Genomic DNA, 12495 nt, shown 5'->3' with positions numbered 1-12495 from the left:
GACAAATGGAAGACTAGACACATAATACCTATATTCAATACTTATTCTAAAAAAATATAGTATTATTATATCTAAACTTTCATGTACTATGAAGGAGATGCCTGCAATTAGATAAAAATCAATACCTAGGTGAACAATCCTGTCAAGTCATCTAACCTCTTTCTAAAAATAAATGACAAGCATAGTTAAACAACTGAAAAAAATATTTTGACTTAGATAAACTTTTGGATTCAATTGTAAAGTGGTGGGTCAAACAAGTATTAATCATCATACAATCAATTGAAAGAGTTAAATGAGGTTTCTACAGGACCAGGTTTCCAAGCCTGATCCTAAGCCTGGGATCATTTAAGATATTTAAGAACCAGCTACACTAGACTAACTGACTAATCCCCAAGATATATTTGATTGTCCTGGTTCTGCATCTGTGCTCATGCTTCTTCCCTTTTCTAAAAAGTGCCCTTCCCTTCCACCCTCCCACCTTAATCTACTGAACTCCTACCTCTCCATGTATTAACTCAAAAGCTACTTCCTCAAGAGAATTCCTTTGCAAGAAACTACTTCCCTCCTTAAAATTCTAACATTTTGCTACCTTTTATGACACTTGCAACACTGCCTTGTGTTTACACTGCCATGCTAAAATTGACATATATACTTTAAAAAAGTCTACACAATAGGTTCATGGTTTCATAAGTGATTATCTTTTTCTATCCTAACAAGTTGGTGGTGTCCATACTTGAAGAGGTCCAAAGTGACATCACTATGTCAGAGTCATATGAAATTAAAAAAGTTTTTGCAATAATAAAATCAATGCTGCCAAATTAAAAGGAAAGCAGAAAGCTGGGAAACAATCCTCACAACCAGGAGTTCTGATAAAAGTCTCATTTCTAAAATACATAGAGAATTGCATCAGATTTATAAGGTTCCAAGTCATTCCCCAATTGATATAGTCAAAGGATATGAACAGTTTTCAAATGAAGAAATTAAAGCTATATATAATCATATGAAAAAATGCTCCAAATCACTATTGATTAGAAAAATGCAAATTAAAACAATCAAGTATCATCTCACACCTATTAGATTAGCCAAGAGGAGAAAAGGGGAAGATGATTAATGTTGGAGAGGTTGTGGGCGGATTGGGACATTGATGCATTGCTGGTGGAGTTGTGAAATGATCCAAACATTCTGGAATATGGAACTATGCCCAAAGAGCAATAAAACTGTTTGACCCAGCAATTCCAAATCTAGGTCTATATCCAGAAGAAATTGCAAAATATGGAATAAGTCCTACCTGTTCCAAAATATTCACAGCAGAATTGGAAAATGAGGGGGGTGCCAATCAATTGGGGAATGGCTAAACCAGTTATGGTACATGAATACTATAAGAGACCATAAATGGTCGGACTCTAGAGAAGTATGGAATGATTTATGTGATCTGATGCTGAGCGAAGGGAGCACAGCCAAGAGAAAAATGTACACATTAACAATATTGTGAGATGATAAACCCTGATGGATGTGGCTCCTCTTGGCAGTCCAGACACCTAGGACAACTGTATCTGACCGGTTATGAACTATATTATCCCCAACCATAAGAAGAAAACCAAAACAAAATACACACAGAAAACAAAAACAACCCTTCCGAATCTCATGAACACTTTAAAAAAATTATCTCTTATGAATCTCTTTCCTTTAATCCTAATTCCTCATGCCAAAAATTACTTATTTGTAAACATGTTGAATAAAATAAGTATGTAAAATGCTAACCTGACTGTTCCCTGCTGAGGGGAGGGACGGTGGAGGGAAATTTTGTAATTTGGAAATATGTATGTATATACAGAATAAATTTTTAAAAATGAAAAAAAAGATCCTTGATCTTGCCATCACCCATAAGTGTTACAATTCCGTGTTCATGAATTCTGAAATTCTTCAAGTCCTCATGTTTTAACTTTATGTCATTCCATACAATTTAGGAACCTTAACTCTATTCTGCTTCCTCACTAAGATCTCCAGTCATTCCATGGTCAATATACTGGCTATACTCTCTTAACTTCCCTATTCTGAACACATAGTAAACCAGTTCATTTCTAAACTAAGCCCCTTGTCTTATTATAATTACAATTACACTTTGCAAACCCCAAATCTGAGTTACTCCATCAATCCACCTCCTTCACTTATTTATACACTCTTGATCAGAGCTGGGAAAATAACGAAACCAAGTTGACAGGGTACATTACAAATCTATTACATAATCTCAACTGAAGCAAGGCAATTCTTTTAAATAAACTTCCCTAACCCATTCACTATCTCACCTACCACATAACATTTACAACATTATAATGTATAGTGACCTTTATTTAAAGTTTCCCACAATACCCTCTCAGCTGGGGAACTCATCTTATATTTCAGTGAAAAGAAGAGGTCATTTGATTAGAGATAATCTCATCTCATATCAAGACATCTTTCCCTTTATCTTAGTCTTACATAAAAAGTCTTTCTCTTTGCAAAACTTTCTACATACACTCTTCTTTCTGTTCTGTCTTCTCCAATAGATAACTATTATCCCTCTCATCTCCAATCTCTACCTGTCTAGCTGGCTCCTTCCCTGGTATGCAAAAATACATGTCTTCATCCAATTCTTATTTTAAAAAAATAACTTGTTTGATCCAATGATCTCCACATACTGCCACAACTTTCCTCCCTTTTGTGGCTTAACTCTTTGAGAAAGTCATATTAGATGCCTCCACTTCCTCTTCTCTTACTCTTTCTAAACCCTTTGAAGTCTATTTTTCTAATCTCATCACACAACAGAAATTGCTCTTTTCGATGTCACCAATAATCTCTCAATCTACCTACAATTCAACAGGCCCTTTTCTCAGTCATCCTCCTTCTTGACCTCTCTGCAGCCTTTGGTTATTGTTTTGTCTTCTGTTCTATAAGAGGACCCAATGACATCAGGAGTCATCTAGGTCCAGTGACAAGATATAGATCAGGACTGAAGCTGGTCCCAGATACAAGGAGAAACCTTGGCCTTTTTAAGATGAGCTCTTTCCCAAGTCTCAGTTTGCTGAAGCAACACAACATTGAGAGATTAAGACTGGTTAAGAAATAAGGCCCCCCCCAAAGGACCTCTTTTACCTAGCCAAAAAATCTGGGAGGGGAAGATCTTCAGGGTTCCTGTCCAAAACAGAAACAATTGCTACTTACACTGACTCTGAACCATCAAAACCCAAAGATCAAATGAGGCTTGGGATGAGACCTATAATTGAGCAATTTAGTGAGAATCTAGAATGATTGGAGTTTAAGCTAGATCAAAAATAGCTCTATTTGAATCTCAATGGAGTTTATCAAAATCTTGGTTCCCAATGCTGTATTTCAAGAAATCAAAAATGAAACTACAGGAGGCAAACAAAAGAGTCAATTGTTCCAGTCTGTTTCTTTTTAATGACAAAAAATAAGTAGGGAAAAGAAAAAAAGAAATCTAGCCCATAAACCTCAAGATATTTTGCCAGGTTTCAGCAATCAAAATTTACACTCTTGATCATACCACCCTCAGGTAATGGTATGATTCCCTATTGTGGACAGAGGGAGAGGAGAAAGGAAAAAAGGAGAAAAGGGAGAAGAGGAAAGGATGGAAGGAAGGAAAGAAAAAAAGAGTAACATTGTTCACACTTGGAACTGGCTAGTTGGGACCCCAGTGGGGCACCTACTACTATTCACATAGATGGTTGGAGGTCCTTCATTCAGAAAAATGATGTCTTGACTTGCAAGTGAATTGGATTTAAATGAGGCAGGACTGTGCAAAATTCACCAGCCTCAATCTCTCTATGGAGTCATCTGGGTTCAATGGCAAGATGTGGATCAAAATGACTCTGCAGCCTCTGATACAGCGAGTGACCGTCTGTATATAAAAATTCTCTTCTGCCCAAGTTTTCATGATACTCTTCTTTCCTGGTTTTTCCTCCCATCTTGTCTTGCTGTGTACTTCTTCTCAGTTTCCTTTGCTGATTCTTTATCAAGACATGACACTAACCATACATATCATCCACCAAGGTTCTGTCCTGGCCCTGTCACTTTAGTGATCCCATCAGCACCCATGGGTTCAAGTATCTTTCTGCAAGTGATTTCCAGATCTACATATACAGCCTTAAGCTGTCTCCTGAGCTCCAGTCTCCTATCACTATCTGTTATCAAGTCTTATAATCTCCACCATCTCTCATCTCCATCCCCTTCACTTCACTCACAGTCACCAATCCGAGAAAAATTCTCATCATCATACAGCTGAACTACCATAGTAACCTGCTGTTTAGTTAGTTCTCTGCCTCAAGTTTCCCAAAACTCTAACCAATTTTCCACTTTAAACTATCAAAATAATTTTCCAAAAATCCAGGACTGACCATGTAGAATGACTACTCAATAAACTCAAGTGACTCCCTATTACTTCCAGAATCAAATAGCAAATGTGTCTGCTTTGACCTTGAAGTGCTTCACAATCTGGTCCCTTCCTATTTACTTGTCGTTCTAGAACTTTACTTCCCTCCACAGTCTTATAATTCAATTACACTGGACTTCTGGCTATTCCTCACACTATTCCATCTTCCTATTATATGTCTTTTCACTGGCTATTCCCAAAGAATACTATTCTTTTTCTCCTCAGCCTCCTGACATCCCTGGTTTCCTTCACAACTCACCTCAGTCTAAATCCCACTTTCTTTCTGAGAACATGGTTAGTCCTTTTCCTCCTCCCCACCTAGTGCATTAGTTCTGAGATACCCTTCACTTTTCATTTCCACGGTTTATAAATTGAATAAATTGCCTCTTCCAACAGATTGTGAATTTTTCAAGCGCAGAGAAAGAAGCTTTTTTTTTAACCTCTCTTGGTATCCCCAGTGTTTACAAGACAGCTTGGCACAATTTACAGACCAGTAAGCTATTTGACGTTATCAATGACATGAACAAAGTGGTAGATGCCAAAGTGACACAAAGCAAGACTCTTAACGGGATAACAGAGTCAGAAATCACAACTATTTTGTCAGGCTATTATACTGGGCCAAATCCAAAAGTGAAATGCATTAATGATTCACATAGTCTTTTATTTGGTTTCAAAAAAAATTTACATGACAGAGATAGAGAAGACATGACTAGAAAGCAGTATGTGAAAGAATGATTTTAGTGGACTGCAAGTTTAATATGTCAACCATGGGATATGACTACTAGTACAAAGTGAACACACACAGGCACATCTTAGGATATAGTAAGGAAGGTATAAAATCCAGGACTAGGGAAATGATACTTTTGCTTTACTCTGTTCTGGATTAGACTAATTGTGAAGTACTAAGTTTAGTTCTAGATAAATATATATTTTAATAAGGACATTGATAGTCTGGAAAGCAGATGGGATGATGAAAGACCCTCTAGATCTACAGCTTGTAAAGCCAGGTTCATTCATTAGTTCAGTCACCATTAGTAAAAGCCTCCTCTGTGTTTGGCACTGAATTAAGTCCTAAGGATACAAAGATAAAAACAAAATAGTCCCTGGCTTAAAGGTGCTAATATTCTTCTAGGAGGATACCATGTAGACTCAGGGAGATCCAAAACATATACAAAGCAAATAAAGAATACTTTTAAGAGGAATGGGAAGCACTGGAATTAGGGAGTTTTAGCCTAGAGAAAATTTTAGGAGAGTCATAATTGTAAAGATTTGAGACTTTCACATAAGAGATGGAATCTTTTTTGTTCTACTTGCTCTCAGAAAGCAGTATTGGGTAAAATGAATAGACCTAGAAATTAATAAAAAGTGATTAATATTTGAGTTATGGAAAAACTGTCTTCAACCTAGAACTCTTCAGAAATGAAATGAGATGCTGTAGGAGGTATTCAACAAAATCCTGATAACCACTCACTGGGTATACTTTTTGACAACATTTTTATTAACCATATGAACAAAGATATCTGGGCAAGATTACCAATTCTGCGAACAGACACAAATCTTATTCAACTATTGTTGGACAGCTGGCCTCTGAGCTCCAGTCCAACTCAGGTACTGTGAGGACAGGGACCAAGTCTTAGACCTATTCATCTACATATCACTCTGCAGCAAATACCATAGTATCTTGTACATACTATGTATTTCAAACTTGCTTAAGAGATGAATTGTATAAGTATAGAATATAAATGATTTCTCAACTATCTAAACTTTTAACAACAAAGGTCCTTGAAAATAATATTTATAATTCTAAATTAGAATTTAGAAGGTATTGATTTAAAAACTTAAAGAGTTGAAATTCTGTTCATACGAGGATTGAGAAGCTAAAATTTTGTCCTTTTATGGATTATTAAAAAAACACTAAATATTGCTATGTTCAAGATGATGAACCATTTAAAACATTTATACTGTGGTATAAAGAGCTACTTCTAATAGGCTACAGGAATTAATTCACTGAAAAGCATTTACATATATGTTAAATGCTGGAAAATATTCACCAAGAAATAGGATCTCTAGAAATAAGAAGTGAAAATAAAATTAACTGACGAGCCCAAAGCTGTAGAGGTAATCTGAAATAAGGGTTTTCACATTCCAACTCTTAGTTCCAGATTCATTATAAAGTTTACTATAAATTAAAAGAATATTTTCTATTCATTTCACAGCATATATGCATGAATATGATACTTAAATATTAAATACATGCACAAATGCTATACAAAATGCATATGACCCAAACATTAATGTGTATATCTACAGATGTATCCATATAACAGTATGAACATTTTTTCAGAAGACAGTTCTGTTTTAATTTTTAAGACATTTTGTAAATTTGATGCCAATAACCATAGTTGGCTACAAGTTGAATTTTTTTGTTCTTGGTGATGCTGATACTACTAAAAAATAGATATTACCTTTTAAATTTAGTATGTATTTCAGTCAAGTGACTATCTTTTCTATTTTGGATGCTATCACTTTTTGACTCATAATGTTTACTTTTACCAAAATAGAATCTCTATCTAGTCAACTAGGATTTACACCAGTATTAGAAAATCAACAAAATATATCATTTTGATGTTTGATTTTTAAAGTAACATGGAATGGGATATTCCTCTTGAGAGTTAATATTCCTAGTGAAGTCCTCTCAGGATTAAAAATCATTAAAACAAAGACAGACTATTACTCTTAGACTATTCTTAGAAGAAAGAGGGAGAGAGACCTTGCATTCCAAGCCAGGCACCCTCCCAATTCTGTTGGGGGGGGAAAGAGTGGACTATTTCCAGAGAGACCTTGCATTTTTAGTTAGTCACCTATTTGATGATAAAACTATCTTAACTGGAAGAAGAGAAGACTGTTCCATGAGAAAAACCTTGCATTCCAACAAAGCTCGTAAAACTCCTCTTGTTTGATAAGTAGACTGTTACTTCAATAAGATTGTTATAATCCTGAAGGTTATTCTCACCATCTGGATGGTGAGGTATTATTTTATGAAAACCTTTCATTCTTTTCTTTGTTGCTGGGGTAGATTTTTCACAAGTAGAATGTAACTCTGAAGACTAGCCAAGGAGTCGACAGAGAGGGATGATAGGAAGGAGGAAGAGATCATGTTGGGCCATATAATCTTCCTTGACTGTCAATTCAGGGCAGCTCCTTGATCTTCACTACCTTTGTGAGACTTGGAATGTGCCCTTTTTCTCAAGAAAAGCCAAACTAAACTTTCTTTTTTTGTTCAGAGGAGTCTCTATATTTTTTTAAAGTGGATTTTTATCCCACTCAACATGATTGAAAGACTGTATGATAGAGTAGAAAGAATCTAATTTACCTGTGTTAATTTGGGTAAATCATTTCCTCTTACTAGGCCTCAGTTTATCTGAGAAATGAAGGGGTTGGACCAAATTGATCCTTAAGAATGCCTTTAACTCTAAGTTCAAGAATTCTAGATGTAGCTGAACATAGATGACCAGAAGTTTCTATGTTTAACATAAGAACACTCATATGGTCTATTTATTCTATTACAAAATTTCCCATGCATTTTCTCTTTATTTTAAATTTAAAGAAAGTGACTCTAAGGATTAGGTAATTCAAGTCTTTCAGTTTATAGAAAGAACCCAAGATCCAGAAAGGCAAAGTGCAATTCACAATTCCATAAAATTAGTGGGTGGAAAACATAATTCAAACTTGCAAAGTCAAACCTGGGTCTTCTGTCTAATTTTTCTTTTTAGTATAACATACATCTTCCTTTAAGGAAATTAAGACAATATTGAAAACTAGCATCAATACATTCATTTCAGTAATTCAAAAATCAACAAGTCTTTAGTAAATACCAGCTTGTGTATGTTTTGCAACAATGTACAACACAGTTTCCCCCTGCCTTACTGAGATATGATCCTTCCCCAAACTGTTCACAAGTCAGATCTAGAGAAATGCATTAATCAATATCAGAGAGTTGGATAAGAGAAAGAGAATTTAAAAGAACTCATAGTACCTGGAACAAGGAATGACTTTTTTCCACAGTATTTGGCAAAATATCAGAAATCAAGATATTGGCAAAAATGCTTAATGCAACATAATATTTTGTTCGAAACAATCTATTGACCCAAATGATTCCTTAAATTTGAAGAGTCATAAGACTTCAGTCTCTCTAACTTTAAATGGGAAAATAGTCCCCAATTATCGTTGACAAAGAGGACAGAAAATATTAAAAAAGAATGTAAAAATAAAGATTACAAAGTGAAAGAATATTATAATTAAAGACCTCCAAAATACATCAATTCCACTTAAAACTGTCTGAGTTTAAGGACTACCTTCATTTACTTGAAAGCAGTACAAATGAGTTTCAATTTCATATTTAAAGGTCTTATCAAAGTCCCTTCTTGATAAGAAGTCAAAGTTGTCTTATTTATACCAGCTCCAAACGTTAAATCTGGAAATGTCTAAACACCTGTGACAAAAGAATTTCTTCAGGAATAATATTTTTCAAAGCTACAAGTAGTCTCTTCATATCACTTATAAACCTGAAGAACAACAAATGTACTTTAAATAGGATCCTTAACAAAACTGAATATTGGAAAATCTTTCAAAGGAATATTCTAAAACAAGCTCTTATAGGATTATTATTATAGAGTTATAGAGGTTCATCTTTGTTTACAAAAACAAAGTTAACATCATCAGGAAAATTTACTCAAGAAAAATGATCAAAAAAAGTGAAAAAATTGAGAGGATACTGTAATAGTTCAAGATGAGAGTTTCACTTAAGTCTTTGTGGCTCCAAGGAACCATATTATTCAACAACCAGTACTAAGAGTTCTCTGTGGCGGCATACAGAAATTGGCAAGACCTCATTTCAATCACAGATAACAGTGTTACACAGTATCCAAACTCCTTAACTGGCATTTATTTTAAGAATGGGTAAATTTATCCCAGATATTTTTTCTTTTAACAAGAGAGATATATTTACAAAAAAAAAACTTGCCCTGTGGACTATAATGTGCACAAACACTCTCTATATAGTATGTACATTTTAAATTATGAAATGAAAATATTTAGTGTTCTTTCCAGTAAAGTACTAAAGATTGTCCTAAGACCAAAACAAAGCTCAGTTTAATGAAAAGATAATTTGCTTGTTATTATAAAACTACAACAAAATTTCAGTTCTGTAAAGACAGAAACACTATCAACATCAAGATTATCACATGCTATTAAAACAATTTATAGAGTGAAATTTCAGTTTGCCTTTACCTCTCATAAGACTTAGTTGTCACATGACGATGTATCAGTTCAGTGGCCAGTTTAATTCCAACTGGCACACCCCCCTCCTCCTTTAAAGTTAATAGCCCATTGAGTAGCTAAACAAGATGTTCAGAATGAAGCCATGATTCTATTCTAAATAGCGTTATAAAATAAAAACCCAAGATCCTAAAAATAATTCAACATCCATAAGGTTGTGTTCAATTGAGGACATCTTGTTCTTCAACCCCTTGTACTATATTACAAGAACCAAGACTACCAAAAAATCCGTTTTCACTGTTAATGTATTTTAGGAAAAATTCAAGAAAATGAAATGTCATTCAACAGGTTAATTTGCATATCCAAAAAAAGTAGTGATTCCAAAACTCTGAAAGAGAGGAACTAGGTACTAGGTCATAGTTTGAGTTAAAATTAAAAAAGTGATTTAGAGGTCTTTGGGAGAGCAGAGCAGTATTGGTACATTTCATGGGCCGGAAACAATTTCTACGTGCACACATAAACCTATTTTTATTCCCATTCACATAATTACTATGTTAACTTTCTCAAGATTAGAACAATGGCTAGAGGCTCCAAAACAGAGTCCACTCATGATATAGAGAATAAAAGCAGAAGAAAGAACAATACCTACAACACACACACACACACACACAATTTTGATACTCTGATGGACTTTTACAAAATATGGTTTTTAAAAATTAGGAACAATGGTCATTCAAAATTTCATATATATACATATACACACATGCTTATTTATGCACATGTGTTAATGTGTCTTTTCCTCATCCATATAATTTTTAAGTGACCATTTCTAAAGATCAGAAAACTGGTTGGACATCCAATGGAAAAGTACCCTCATGGTACAGAGAAGAAAAGCAAATGAATAGAAGACTATGAAGGTTTATCCTCACATACATTTGCCATATTATGCCAATGGGGACCTGAACAACATGATGAGATCATTTTTTAAACAAATTATTTCTTATGCCATGTGAATCAGAAAAGAAGTCCTTATTATCCCTATCATGCTGGATGGTAAACAATTCTGATGAAAGATCAGATCAAAGTGCATTTTTTAAAAACCACATAAAGGGGCAGCTGGGTAGGTTGACCCTCACATACTAACTACATTTGCCACATTATGCCAATGGGGACCTGAACAACAGGATGAGATCATTTTTAAACAAATTATTTCTTAAGCCATGTGAAGCAGAAAAGAAATCCTTATTATCTATAATTATGCTGGATGATAACCAATTCTGGGGCAAGATGAGATAAAAGTGCCTTTTTAAAAAACCACATTAAGGGGCAGCTAGGTGGCGCAGTGGATAGAGCACCAGTCCTGGTGTCCAGATAGGAGTTCAAATGAAGTCAGTCTGAGTTGCCTGGGACACTTAATAATCACCTGGCTGTGCGACCCTGGGCAAGTCATTTAACCCCATTGTTTTATAAAAAACAAAACCCACCAAATTAATAATTAAGTTCTCATGCAAGAATTCCCTTTCAGAACACAGGATGTAAAGAGATTTTGCTTTTTCAACAAAGTGGAACAGGATCTTTGTTTCAGAAGTCAACATCATGTTCCATTCAGGTGGGCCAGAGCCACAAATCGTTTAAGTTCGGACATCAGTGCTAGCTTCCAATCAGCTACAATCCACGCCCTAGAACGATAGCTTGTCCCTCTAAGTGCATCCCTCTCCAGAAGAAAGCAGGGCTTAGGGGGGATTAAGGATACTCGATGTGTGCCAAGATGTCTAACTCGGTCATGCCCGTGGGAATGAAAAAGTTTAAATTTTCCTCAAAAGAGATTGGAGGAAGCCTCAAGAAGAAAAGGGCAATTTCAATCCACGGTTCAATTCTAATTTTTTAAATTTCCAACCCATTCTTGGGATGGAGCACGTTTCCGGCCGCATCTCCACGTCTGGGAAGGAATTCCCGGTCTAATTGGGGCAGTTTCGGGGAAGGCGCGCCCGCTGGGGCGCGGGGCCGGGATGCTGCTGTCCGGCGAGCTCCCGGGGGGGGGCGAGGCCGCGCGAGCAGGCCCAGGTGCGGCCCCGGCCCAGGTGCGGCCCCGGCCCAGGTTCGGCCCCGGGTCAGGTGCGGCCCCGGGTCAGGTGCGGCCCCGGCCCAGGTGCGGCCCCGGCCCAGGTGCGGCCCCGGCCCAGGTGCGGCTCCGGGCCGCGCGGGGCGGGGGGCGGCGGGCGGGGGTGTGGCCGGGCGGCCCCTGCGCACCTGCGCGGCGGGGGGGCTCCGCAGACAATGCGCCGGCGGGGGGAGGGGCGGGGCGCGGGGACCCCGAGGCGGCGGGGCTGGGGGGGCCCGACCCGAGGGCCCCGCCGCCCCCTCCTCCCGGCCCGGCCCGGGGGGCCCTGCCGCCCCCATCTCCCGGCCCGGCCCGGGGGGCCCTGCCGCCCCCATCTCCCGGCCCGGCCCCGGCGCCCCCTCCTCCCGGCCCGGGGCCCCGCCGCCCCCTCCTCCCGGCCCGGGGCCCCGCCGCCCCCTCCTCCCGGCCCGGCCCCCCGCGCCCCCTCCTCCCGGCCCGGCCCGGGACCCCGCCGCCCCCTCCTCCCGGCCAGCCCCGCCGCCCCCTCCTCCCGGCCCGGCCCGGGGCCCCGGCGCCCCCTCCTCCCGGCCCGGCCCCGCCGCCCCCTCCTCCCAGCCGGCCCCGCCGCCCCCATCTCCCGGCCCGGGGCCCCGGCGCCCCCTCCTCCCGGCCCGGCCGGCCCCGCCGCCCCCTCCTCCCGGCCGGCCCCGCCGCCCCCATCTCCCGGCCG

The 12495-nt window shown here is 38.7% G+C and overlaps 1 protein-coding gene across 8 annotated transcripts in view; it reads right to left on the bottom strand.

Moving 5' to 3' along the window:
- Positions 1 to 12495, bottom strand: part of RALGPS2 (Ral GEF with PH domain and SH3 binding motif 2) — a 227747-nt gene that overhangs the window by 178745 nt on the left and 36507 nt on the right. The gene's annotated exons all lie outside the window — the stretch shown is intronic.

Source organism: Macrotis lagotis, chromosome 2 (assembly GCF_037893015.1).
Source record: "Macrotis lagotis isolate mMagLag1 chromosome 2, bilby.v1.9.chrom.fasta, whole genome shotgun sequence".
Taxonomy (NCBI): Eukaryota; Metazoa; Chordata; class Mammalia; order Peramelemorphia; family Peramelidae; genus Macrotis; species Macrotis lagotis.
This window is presented reverse-complemented; position numbering and strand designations above follow the sequence as displayed.